Genomic DNA, 12,000 nt, shown 5'->3' on the forward strand with positions numbered 1-12,000 from the left:
AGCAACAGTGAATACTTTCACCTAAAGCAAGTGGGAAAATACAATGAGCTGGATGCCAAAGTGGTGTGGTACTTAGGTCATGAGGTAAATTAGGGAGAATAGCATGAGAAAATTTGACAAGACTTGGAGAGAGAAACCATCTATGGAAATCATCAGAGTTAATACTTAGCTGATTTTGGGTAAAATTCAGCATTTGGGTGATGTGCCTGCTGCAGGTGAATAGCTGGGTGTGTGTTTAAGCTGTAAGTGGTGCATCTACGGCTTGTGGAAGTTCTGTGTCTGTCAGAGTGAGCTGTAACTATGAATGGAAGATATACATCATGATTGATGGATATGGTTGGTAAGTAAGTGAGGGCATTGTGATGAATGAAGCAATTGAGAGACAAGTTTGATTGATTAATTGATTTATCTTGGCTACTCAATGGAAGCATCCTCAACCTTTTGCTGCAGGCAGAATGCACCTCACCTTTAAGGGTGATGCATAGTGCTTACTCCAGTTTGGCACATAAATTGGATGAGAATATCAACAGTATTTGGATGAAAATGTTGAGCTTTAATTCAACCGCAATGTTGAGCCATATAATAAGTAATATATTATTCAATGAGCGTGGGCGAGATTTAAGTGAACTTCAGGTTCCCTGCTGAGAGGTGCAGTGACTCAACAGTGCACTCAACCCTCAGCTGCACACCACTATCCCCCATTCATATGACTTTCAATAGTTGTGGTCAAGCCAAGCATTGCAATCTCTGCATGCATCTTTACTGGAAATCAAATCCTTAGCGCTACATAGAAATATAAGAACATAAGAGCAGGATGAGACCATAATGGCCCTTTGACCAGATTCCAATATTCAACAAGATCATGGCTGATCTGGTTGTGGTGTCTCAGCCACTTTGTTATTTGCATCACCACATCCCTGCCCCCACCCATAACCCTGGCCCCTTATTGAACAAAAATCTGCATTATTCTGTCTGGAACTTGTTCAATGACACAGCCTCCTTTACTTTCCAGAGAAGAGAATTTCTCAAATGTTCAAAGAGAAAACAATTTCTCCTCATCACCATCTGAAAAGGGAGAACTCTTAAACTGTGTCAGTGCTGAGGAAGGGTCACCAGACCCGAAACATCAACTCTGATTTTAGATTCGATTCCCTACAGTATGGAAATAGGCCCTTTGGCCTAACCAGTCCACACCAACCCTCCAAAGAGTAACCCACCCAGACCCATTTCCCTCTGACTAATGCATCTAACTCTATGGGCAATTTACCTTGGCCAATTTACCTGTCCTGCACACCTTTGGGCTGTGGGAGGAAACTGGAGCACCCAGAGGAAACCCACACAGACACGGGGAGAATGTGCAAACTCCACACGGACAGTCACCCGAGGCTGGAATTGAACCGGGGACCCTGGTGCTGTGAGGCAGCAGGTCTAACCACCGTGCTGCCCACTTCCCTTCATAGATGCTGCCAGACCTGCTGAGCTTTTCCAGCAACATCTGTTTTAGCTTCTTTACCTCTGCCCCCAATTTCTAGTCTCCTGACAAAAAGGATCATCCTCCCAGTAGCCACGTCACCAAATTGCTCAGATCTTGTACCTTTCAATCAGATCACTTCTTATTCCCTAAGCACCAATGGCTCCAGGGCGAGCCTACCTAGTTTATTCATAAGTTAGCCTACTCATCTCAGGAATGTGACAAGTAAATCTTGTCTGAACTGCTTCTAAAGTCAGTTTATCCTTTTCCAATTAACAAGACCAAAACAGTATACAGCATTCCAGTTATGGTCTCACAAATGCCCTACACCGCTGTTGTAAAATTTACCGCTTCTTAACTTCAATTCCATTTACAATAAACAGTGGCATCTCTGTACGGAATTAGCCCTGATTTCCACTTTGACATAGAGCAGGCATACAGCATGGAAACAGACCTTTCCATCCTAAAAGTCCATGGCAAACATAATCCCAAACTAAACTAGTTCCACCTGCCTGTTCCTGGCCCATATCCCTCCAAACCTTTCCTATTCTTGTATTTATCTAAGTGTCTTTTAAATGTTGTAACTGTGCCCACATCCATCACTTCCTCAGGAAGTTCATTCCACATGCGAACCACCCTTTGTATAAAAAATTGCCCCCATGTCTTTTTTAAACTCTCTCCTCTCACCTTAGAAATGTGCCCCCTGGGGGGGATCCAAGATGGCGGCGACCCAGTAAGACTGAGTCTATAGTGCTCCTCCCAAGACTTGGGCACAGTGGGTCACCTACCCCCTACCAAGCTCACCAAATCATTTATAAATCATTTATAATAGTTGAGTAACTGAATTAGTGGTTTAATATTACATTTAAGCTACATTTAAGCAACTTTATCCTAAGTTAAAATGACACAGATTAATTATGGAATGTATTCCCCTTGACTTCCTTACAAATATGGTGCACCGAAAGACCGAATTATTTTATAAAATATGGCAGCCCTTTTTGAATTACATAAATACAGATATTTCGGCTATCCTAATAAGGGCTTTTATTTAATTGAGACTACAGACCTGGCTGGTCCGCGGCCCCTCGGGGGAGGAATCCCGCACGAATACGGGTTTTATCATATCTGATGTTAACACATCCCGAGCATGTAAGAGACTTAAATATACACCCTGGTTAGTTGTAGGTTAAATTAGTAGATAGTTGAGTTTTGTCTGTTTGTTTTTTTTTGGGGGTTTTTTTTTGTTGTTGTTTTGTTTTGTTTTGTTTTTTTTTGTTTTTTTTTGTTGTCAAATTTTGGCTATTGTATATTTGAGCTAATTGTATATCAATGTTTATATCTGAGAGTTTTGTTTATTTTTGTAAACTTGTAAAAATGTTAAATTTCTAATAAAAATATCTATATAAAAAAAAAAGAAATGTGCCCCCTCCTCATGAAATCCTGCATCTTATAGAAGAGACACCTACAATTTTCCCTATCTTTATCTTTCATAATTTTATAAACCTCTTTAAGGTCCCAGCCTATCCAACCTTTCTTTATAGTTCAAACTTCCCATACCCGGCAACATCTTGGTAAATCTCTTCTGAACCCTCTCCAGCTTAATAACTCTCCAACTTAATTCATATAACTGGGCAACCAGAACTGGACACAATATTCCACAATGTTCTAAAATATATTTTAATATATGCTATTGAGCATGAATAAAATCTGTTGAAAACAGGACCTAACTCAAAATCCACTCAAAAATTGCAAATACAGTTCTTTGGTGACATGACGGAAACTCAACATCATGGCAAGTAAATTCAGAGTGATTTAGTGAAGGAAGAAGAGGCTAGCTCAGTTAACTAAAAGACTAGAATGTGGTGCAGAATAAAGCAAACAGTATGAGTTCATGATTTGGAGTCCAATCCTTGTATTGGTGGTGGTAGTTCACAGAGACTGCCTCTTTATCTAACCCCACTCTTGCGAAATGGTTATCTTAAGCTATAGATAACTAATTGTCTCTTTCTTAGCACTGCTGCCTCACAGCGCCAGAGACCGGGTTCGGTTCCACCCTCGGACTATTGTCTGTGTGGAGTTTGCACATTGGCCTGTGTCTGTGAGGGTTTTGTCTGGGTGCTCCAGTTTCCTCCCACAATCCAAAGATGTGCAGGTTGGGTGGATTGGCCATGCTAAGTTTCCCCATGGTGTCCAGTGGTGTGCAGGCAAGGTGGGTTAGCCATGGGAAATGCAGGATTACAGGGATAAGGTAGGGGGATAGGTCTGGGTGTGATGCACTTCAGAGAGTTGGACTTGATGGGCTGAATGGCCTGTTTCCACTCTGTGGGGGCTCTATGATTCAGTGATAATGGACTGAGATGCCTACGGTCCTTTGAGAGCCATGGCATCGTACAAACATAATGTCTGGTTCAAATTTATTTTCCTTTCCAAAACGTTACCTTCACCTTTCAACAAAAGAAATAAATAGGAACTGTCACGTTCACAAACTTGAGTCTGAAGGTTTTAAAATGTATTATTATCAAGATAATTGTAAAATGTGTACATGCTATTCTTGTTAAAATAATATTTGTCAAAAGAGGGCAGCAAAGTCTGAAAATGTGATCAGACTTGTTACGTGTTATTGCTGACCCTGCTTTGTATAATCCAATACAGTGACATCACCAGATCCATTCATTAATAAGTCATAAAACAAGTTTGGGATAAAGCAGATTACAAGTGCTCAGTGTATTTAAAACACACAAGGAACTGTGTCAGCAGTTTGTACAATTCTGTTAGGCATATACAAGCGGTAATATGGGGTGCTGTCTCTGTAGTGCCAAATGACTGCATCACAAGTGAATGCAACTTAGCAGGAACAGCTTTGTCTAGGCTTGGACAGATTTGTTAAGTAAAACTACAAGTTACGTGCAGTTTGTAGACATTTAACCAGTGCAGGATGTTGGAACCATTATAATGCTATTGGATATTTAGTTTATATTTTTAATTAATTCCACTGCTTACCAATAAAATAAAACCTTTTAGATTACCATTTCCTTCCTGCACTTTATAAGTTGCTTTAAAAAACCATCATATGAAATTGGAACCTATGAGAGACCATAATGTTTTTATATTCAGTCTTTTTCAAATACTTTCATGATTTAAGTTTTGATATATTGTAGAAATATTTGATAAGCACAAGGCAAGCTCATCATTTTCTTTTGTTGCTGTTGTGTGTGGACATCAAATATAATGTGTATTTTTTTATCTTTTGCATGGCTGCTATAGAAAAAAAGGGCTCCAAAAGAACAGATTACTAATTTTCCTGAAATAATATCAGAGAAAACCTTCCCAGCATGTTCTTTGCCTTGGTGACATTGAGTGACAGTGAAAGTTCTCCTTTCCACGCTTCAGGCTTGCTCAGACAAGTAGCACCTGTAAATTAAGGAGACATGCTGGGAACCTGAGGAAGATCAGATGTGTGTACCACGTCTTTCAGGTATCAAAACTAGAAGTTTATTTTTAAAATGCAGTTTTGAAGTTAATTACCTGCATAATAGAAGTCAGTCCATTTCACCATGTATTTATTAGTGGAGTTTGAGATCTTTATCAGAGGTATTAAATAAGTGCTGGCATTGAGATTGTAGTGTTCGCTTATTTATATTTTTCGTGTTCTTTTGTTACTTAAGGTATAAGAAACAATGCTGGAAATAAAACTGTTCTTTTTTAACATACATTGTTGGCAATCGTTAATATTTAGCACCTTTTAATCTTTTAGTGTTCAGGTTTACATGGTCTAAATTTCATTATAACTAATATATCTTTAAACAGTTTCTTTTCCACCTTAATACACAATGTAAGAATCAATCACTTCTAACTTGATCATAATACAGAAGGATACAAAGTGAATCACACTGTATTACGTCGCGTGATTTGTCTTACTCATTTGAAAACAACCTTTCATTGTATCTATTAATATTTCTACTTTCCACATCAGTCACCTTCAAGAAGAATTTTTGATTACTTACATGATCCTGTCACGTGCAATGTGGTGCTATACCCCCATTTCGCTGAGAAAGTGTGTTGTAGTAGCCCATTCATTTCATAGGGGACCTACACACTTTTTAAGAGAAAGGGAACTTTCACCATGCCTGACTGGGTTGGATTTAAACTCACTTTCCAAAGTCAGCCATTTGTTTTCTCTCCTGCCCTCTTTTTGTTCGACTTGCCAAATGAGTCAGAATGCAGGCAGCCAATCTCTCCCATAATATCTCTGTAACTAGCTCCTATGATATCATCTAGTATTCCTAAATATTTCCTTTTTTCTCTATCAAAAGCTGGTTTCCTCTTAATACATTTTTCAGGCAGCATGCATTGAAATTTAGAAATTCAAAGGTATTTCCTAACCCTCCCCCAGCGAGGAATGGGGCAAGCTTGCAACTGAAGTCGATGGTTTGTAAAATTATGTGGTGTATAAAATGTGCATCCTCACGTAAACCTTTACCACTTAGCCTGAGTGGGTTAAATTACAATCACAATCAATGGGTAGTGAATCATGTAAACCCATGCAATATCCCTCTCCGGTATGGTCCACACTGAAATAAATTAAAGCTATACATATTATTATAGCTTTTTCAGTATTAAGAGGTGCAGTGACTTCGGCATTTTTTTAAGCTATGAGGAATAAATCACATCTTTCTTTGGTTGACTGGCTAGGTTTAGCAGTGTTATATCTGGTCAATCTTAAATTCAATTCCTAGGGACTAATCAATTCACAAAACATCTGTTCCTGTTTTAGCTGTGCCAGCATCACAGATGAATGTCTATCTTCTGCCAGCAGTTATCTAGGTAGTGCTAGCAAAACTGGAAATGCTAGTTCTGATAATGAAAATATTTACATGAAAATCATCTAAAGGTGTGTTCTTCAAGTGCTGCAGCAGTGACTACTTCATTTGACAGTTTGTTCAAATGTTGATTGTCTTTAGCAAGAAAGATTGTTGATGCTCCTGTTTTGAAAAAAAAGGTCTTTGGTAGTTTGTGTGTGTGGCTACCACCTATTTTGGCATTGCCAGAGGGTTTCTGCTGCATAGAGTCATAGAGTTGTACAGCATGGAAACAAATCCTTCAGTCCAATTTATCCAGGCTTAAATTAATCTAGTCCCTTTGGCAGCATTTGGCCTATATCTCTAAATCCTTCCTATTCATGTACCCATCCAGATGCCTTTCAAATGTTGTAATTGTAACAGCCTCCACCACTTCCTCTGGCAGCTCATTCCATACATGCTCCACCATCTGCATCAAAAGGTTGCCCTTTAGGTCCCTTTTAAATCTTTGTCCTTTCACCATATACCTATGCCCTCTAGTTCTGGTCTCCCTTACCTTGGGGAAAAGACCTTGCTTATTTATTCTATCCATGTCCCTCATGGTCTTATAAACCTCTAAAAGGTCATCCCTTAGCCTCTGATGCTTCAGGGAAAACAGCCCCAGTCTGTTCAGCATCTCCCTATAGCTCAAATCCTCCAACCCTAGCAATATCCTTGTAAATCTTTTCTGAACACTTTCAAGTTTTACAGCATCCTTCCAATAAGAAGGATTAGATTGGATTAGACTCCCTACAGTGTGGAAACAGGCACTTTGGCCCAACCGGTCCACACCGACCCTCTGAAGAGTAACCACATAGACCCATTTCCCTCTGACTAATGCACCTAACACTATGGGCAATTTAGCATGGCCCATTCACCTGACCTGCACATCTTTTGTGACTGTAGGAGTAAACCGGAGCACTCGGAGGCAACCCACGCAGACACGGGGAGAATGTGCAAACTCCACACAGACAGTCACCTGAGGCTGGAATCAAACCTGGGACCCTATTGCTGTGAGGCAGCAGTGCTAACCACTGAGTCACCGTGCCACCCAAAGGAGACCAGAATTGCACGCAATATTCCAAAAGTGGTCTAACCAATGTCCTGTACAATCGCAACATGACCTCCCAACTCCTGTATTCAATACTCTGATCAATAAAGGAAAGCATACCAAATGCCTTCTTCACTATCCTATCTACCTGCGACTCTACTTTCAAGGAGCTATGAACCTGCATTCCAAGGTCTCTTTGTTCAGCAACTCTCCTAAGGACCTTATCATTAAGTGTATAAGTCCTGCTAAGATTTATTTGCCCAAAATGCAGCCTCACATTTATCTAAATTAAACTCTATCAACCACTTCTCAGCCCATTGGCCCATTTGATCAAGATCCCGTTGTAATCTGAGGTAACCTTCTTCGCTGTCCACTACACCTCCAATTTTATAGTCATCAGTAAACTTACTAACTATACCTCGTATGCTCACATGCAAATCATTTACGTAAATGATGAAAAGTAGTGGACCCAGCACCAATATTTGTGACACTCCACTGGTCACAGATCTCCAGTCTGAAAAACAAACCCTCCACCAGCACCCTCTGTCTTCTACCTTTGAGCAAGTTCTTTATCCAAATGGCTAGTTCTCCCTGTATTCTGTGAGATCTAACCTTGCTAACCAGTCTCCCATGGGGAACCTTATTGAACGCCTTACCAAAGTCCATATAGATCTTGTCTACTGCTCTGCCCTCATCAATCCTCTTTGTTACTTCTTCAAAAAGCTCAATCAAGTTTGTGAGATATGATTTCCCATACACAATGCCGTGTTGACTACCCCTAATCAGTCCTTGCCTTTCCAAATACATGTAAATCCTGTCCCTCAGGATTCCCTTCAACAACGTGCCCACCACCGAGGTCAGGCTCACTGGTCTATAGTTCCCTAGCTTGTCCTTACTACCTTTCTTAAACAGTGGCACCATGTTAGCCAACCTCCGGTCTTCCGGCACCTCACCTGTGACTATCGAGGGTACAAATATCTCAGAAAGGAGCGCAGCAATCACTTTCCTAGCTTCCCACAGAGTTCTAGGGTACACCTTATTAGGTCCTGGGGATTTATCCACTTTCAAGCCATCCAGTACTTCCTCCTCTGTAATATGGACATTTCTCAAGATGTCGCCATCTATTTCCCCATTCTATATCTTCCATGTCCTTCTCCACAGTAAACACTGATGCAAAATACTTGTTTAATATCCCCCCCATCTCCAGCGGCTTCACACAAAGGTCGCATTGCTGATCTTTGAGGGGCCCTATTCTCTCCCTAGTTACTCTTTTTTCCTTAATATATTTGTAAAAACCTTTTGGATTTTCCTTAACTCTATTTGCCAAAGCCATCGCCTGTCCCCTTTTTGCCCTCCTGATTTCCTTCTTAAGTATACTCCTACTGCCTTTCTACTCTTTGTCTTATTGATATCATGTGTAATATAAGGATCCCACAAACAATCTGTATACATGAGATTTAGTGATCAATATTTGGCAAACTATAATTGCTAGCAGAATCTTACCAGAGTTTGAGCAGGCTACAGTAACAAATCAGAGGAGAAATCCAGTGAGGCCCAAATCACTCTGGGAGCAACTTGCTGCATCTTCTCTGCTTTTAACATGTAGCTAGATTCTTGTTAGGCAGCAGCAATATGTCAGTTAAGGGGGGATTATTCTTTCTTAAACAACTTTTGATAGCTTAATGTGCCAGGTTAATAATTAACTTTCTATCCTACCAAACAAGCTCGATGTCAAGAAAATTTAATATGGAAACCAAAACAGGCACCTGACAAATTCAGTTCATTACTTGTTTTGAATGACTTCCACGTTAGAGACCAGGCACCAATACCTTAAAATACAGTCTTATGTACCCCACATCCACGAACATTGGTGTATGCCAGTCTTGCATTGCCTTGCCTGTTCCTTTTGCGATTTGCCCCCTAAGCTAGAGATACCGGGCTCATGTTACTTCTGTCTTGTATTTCCATTCAGTGTAGGCGTAAAGGCAAGAAATTTGCATGGTTTTCAGCAGGCATCAGTTATGTTATTGGGGATGACGTTCGCTCTAGGAGTCAAGGTCGCACAGTAAGTCAAGGTCAGTCTCCGATACCAGTCAGGGGCTTAGACACAGCCAGTCAAACACATGGGGGGTCAGAATCAGAATGCTCTCCATATAAAGGATGAGCCAAATTTTGCTCAATCTACCACCAAGCTTGACTGCTTCCGTACTGGGTGTTACCTCCATGTTGGAATGAAACCGATGTAGTTATTACAGGAGGTGAAAGTGAGTGGGACTGCTTTTACTTTTGTTGCAGGTGGGGAGGTGTTCCAAGCAAATGAGTAGGCAGTGCAGACAGCATGCAGGGTTAGTGATGTCGGGGTTTGGCACGGTGAGAGCAACCGAGGGAAGGTGTTGCAGGAAGTAATGAGATTAGCAGAATATGTCCCATGGTGGGAGGTGGGTACAGCAGCAATGACAGAATGAAAGTGACAGATTAGAGAGAAGAACTTCGCAATTACCCTGGAATAAGATCATTGATCTTCTTCCTACATTGCTGGACATTTCTCCAGATGGCTGAGACCATTCTAATCTGTATAGAAACCTCGGACCATTGTTCAGCATTTCCATAATTCCAATTCCCTTAATGAAAAACAAATCTATCTATCTTCTGCAGCTGGATCACCTTTGGCCATTCTCTGAGTAGGTTAGATGTTGTGAGTTTAGTTTATATGGTCTTAGAATCTTTATAGTATCGTGTTCCTCAATTTATTCTCAGTGATGTTCGCAATATGACCTAAAGCCCTAATTATTTTGCATTTTACAGCTTATGCACATTTAATAAGCAAACAACTACCACTCCCTAAACCAAGTATTTGTCTCCAGTGTTATCTGTAGTGTTTTTCCAACAAGGTGGTCTGCAATGCAGAAGTTTGTAAGGCTCTGGAGAAATCCAAATTTGTTGGAATGTAATTTGTAGATACTTTGTAGAATCCCTACAGTGTAGAAGCATTCCACTCGGCCCATTGAGACCACAATGATCCTATGAAGAGCATCCCACCCAGATCTACACTATCACCATAGCCTTGCATTTTCCCATTTCTAATCCACCTAGCCTGCTCATCCTTGGACACTATGGGCAATTTAGCACGGGCAATCCACCTAACCTGCACATCTTTGGACTGTGGGACAAAACCAGAGCACCTGGAGGAAACCCATGCAGTTATGGGCAGAATGTGCACACTCCAAACACCCAACACCAGACTGTAGTCCAGAAGGTTTATATGGAAGCAATAGCTTTTGGAGCACTGCTTCTTCATCAGGTAGTACTTCCAAATAAACCTATTGCACTATAAACTGGTGTTGTGGGACCTTTAACCTTGTCCATCCCAGCCCAACACCGACACGTCCACATCAAAACTCCAAACAGACAGTCATCCAAGTGTGGAATCAGACCCGGGTCCCTGGAGCTATGAGGCAGCAGTGCTAACCACTGGGGCACCATACTACCCCTGTTTGAAGTTTCTAACTAATTAAAGAGATGATCAGGTTCAGTTTAGAGGAATTATTTGAAATGGATTAGGTTGGTGGGGCAAGCCTATGAAATCTGCAAGATGCTCTTGTGCTGCGATGGTGGTGTCCCCAACTCTGGGTCAACAAGTCCAGTTCAGGTTCTACCTGCTCCAGAGGTAAGTCATACATGTCTGAACAGGTTGTTTAAAAAAAAATTTAAAATCTGGAATTTATTTTAGCTATAAGGAAGCATTCATTTTTCATACAGAATTAGTACATTTATGAAACGAAACCAAAGACCGCCTTTTAAAAAGATCATTGCTGGTTCCTTAGAGGAGAAAGTCTAGGTCTAGTAACACAGGAATAATTAAACAATAAAAAAGTGCAAGTCCATCTGGATTGCCTTCTCCTCTTGGGGTAGTTACAGGACATAAGAAAAATAAATTTATTGACTAACCATAACAAACAAACTTTATCAACTGGTGGATACAACCTGGATATGGGGTCAGGAAATTGTCAGTCCTGAAAGATTTTGGCAACTGTTGGTGCAAATCCATCAGTTTGGAACATAGAACATAGAACATAGAACAGTACAGCATGGAACAGGCCCTTCAGCCCACGATGTTGCGCCGACCACTGATCCTCATGTATGCACCCTCAAATTTCTGTGACCATATGCATGTCCAGTAGTCTCTTAAATGTCCCCAATGACCTTACTTCCACAACTGCTGCTGTCAACACATTCCATGCTCTCACAACTCTCTGTGTAAAGAACCCGCCTCTGACATCCCCTCTATACTTTCCTCCAACCAGCTTAAAACTATGACCCCTCGTGTTAGTCATTTCTGCCCTGGGAAATAGTCTCTGGCTATCGACTCTATCTATGCCTCTCATTACCTTGTATACCTCAATTAGGTCCCCTCTCCTCCTCCTTTTCTCCAATGAAAAAAGTCCGAGCTCAGTCAACCTCTCTTCATAAGATAAGCCCTCCAGTCCAGGCAGCATCCTGGTAAACCTCCTCTGAACCCTCTCCAAAGCATCCACATCTTTCCTATAATAGGGCGACCAGAACTGGACGCAGTATTCCAAGTGCGGTCTAACCAAAGTTTTATAAATCTGCAACAAGATCTCACGACTCTTAAACCCAAT

This window comes from Chiloscyllium plagiosum, chromosome 3 (genome assembly GCF_004010195.1).
Source record: "Chiloscyllium plagiosum isolate BGI_BamShark_2017 chromosome 3, ASM401019v2, whole genome shotgun sequence".
Classification (NCBI taxonomy): domain Eukaryota; kingdom Metazoa; phylum Chordata; class Chondrichthyes; order Orectolobiformes; family Hemiscylliidae; genus Chiloscyllium; species Chiloscyllium plagiosum.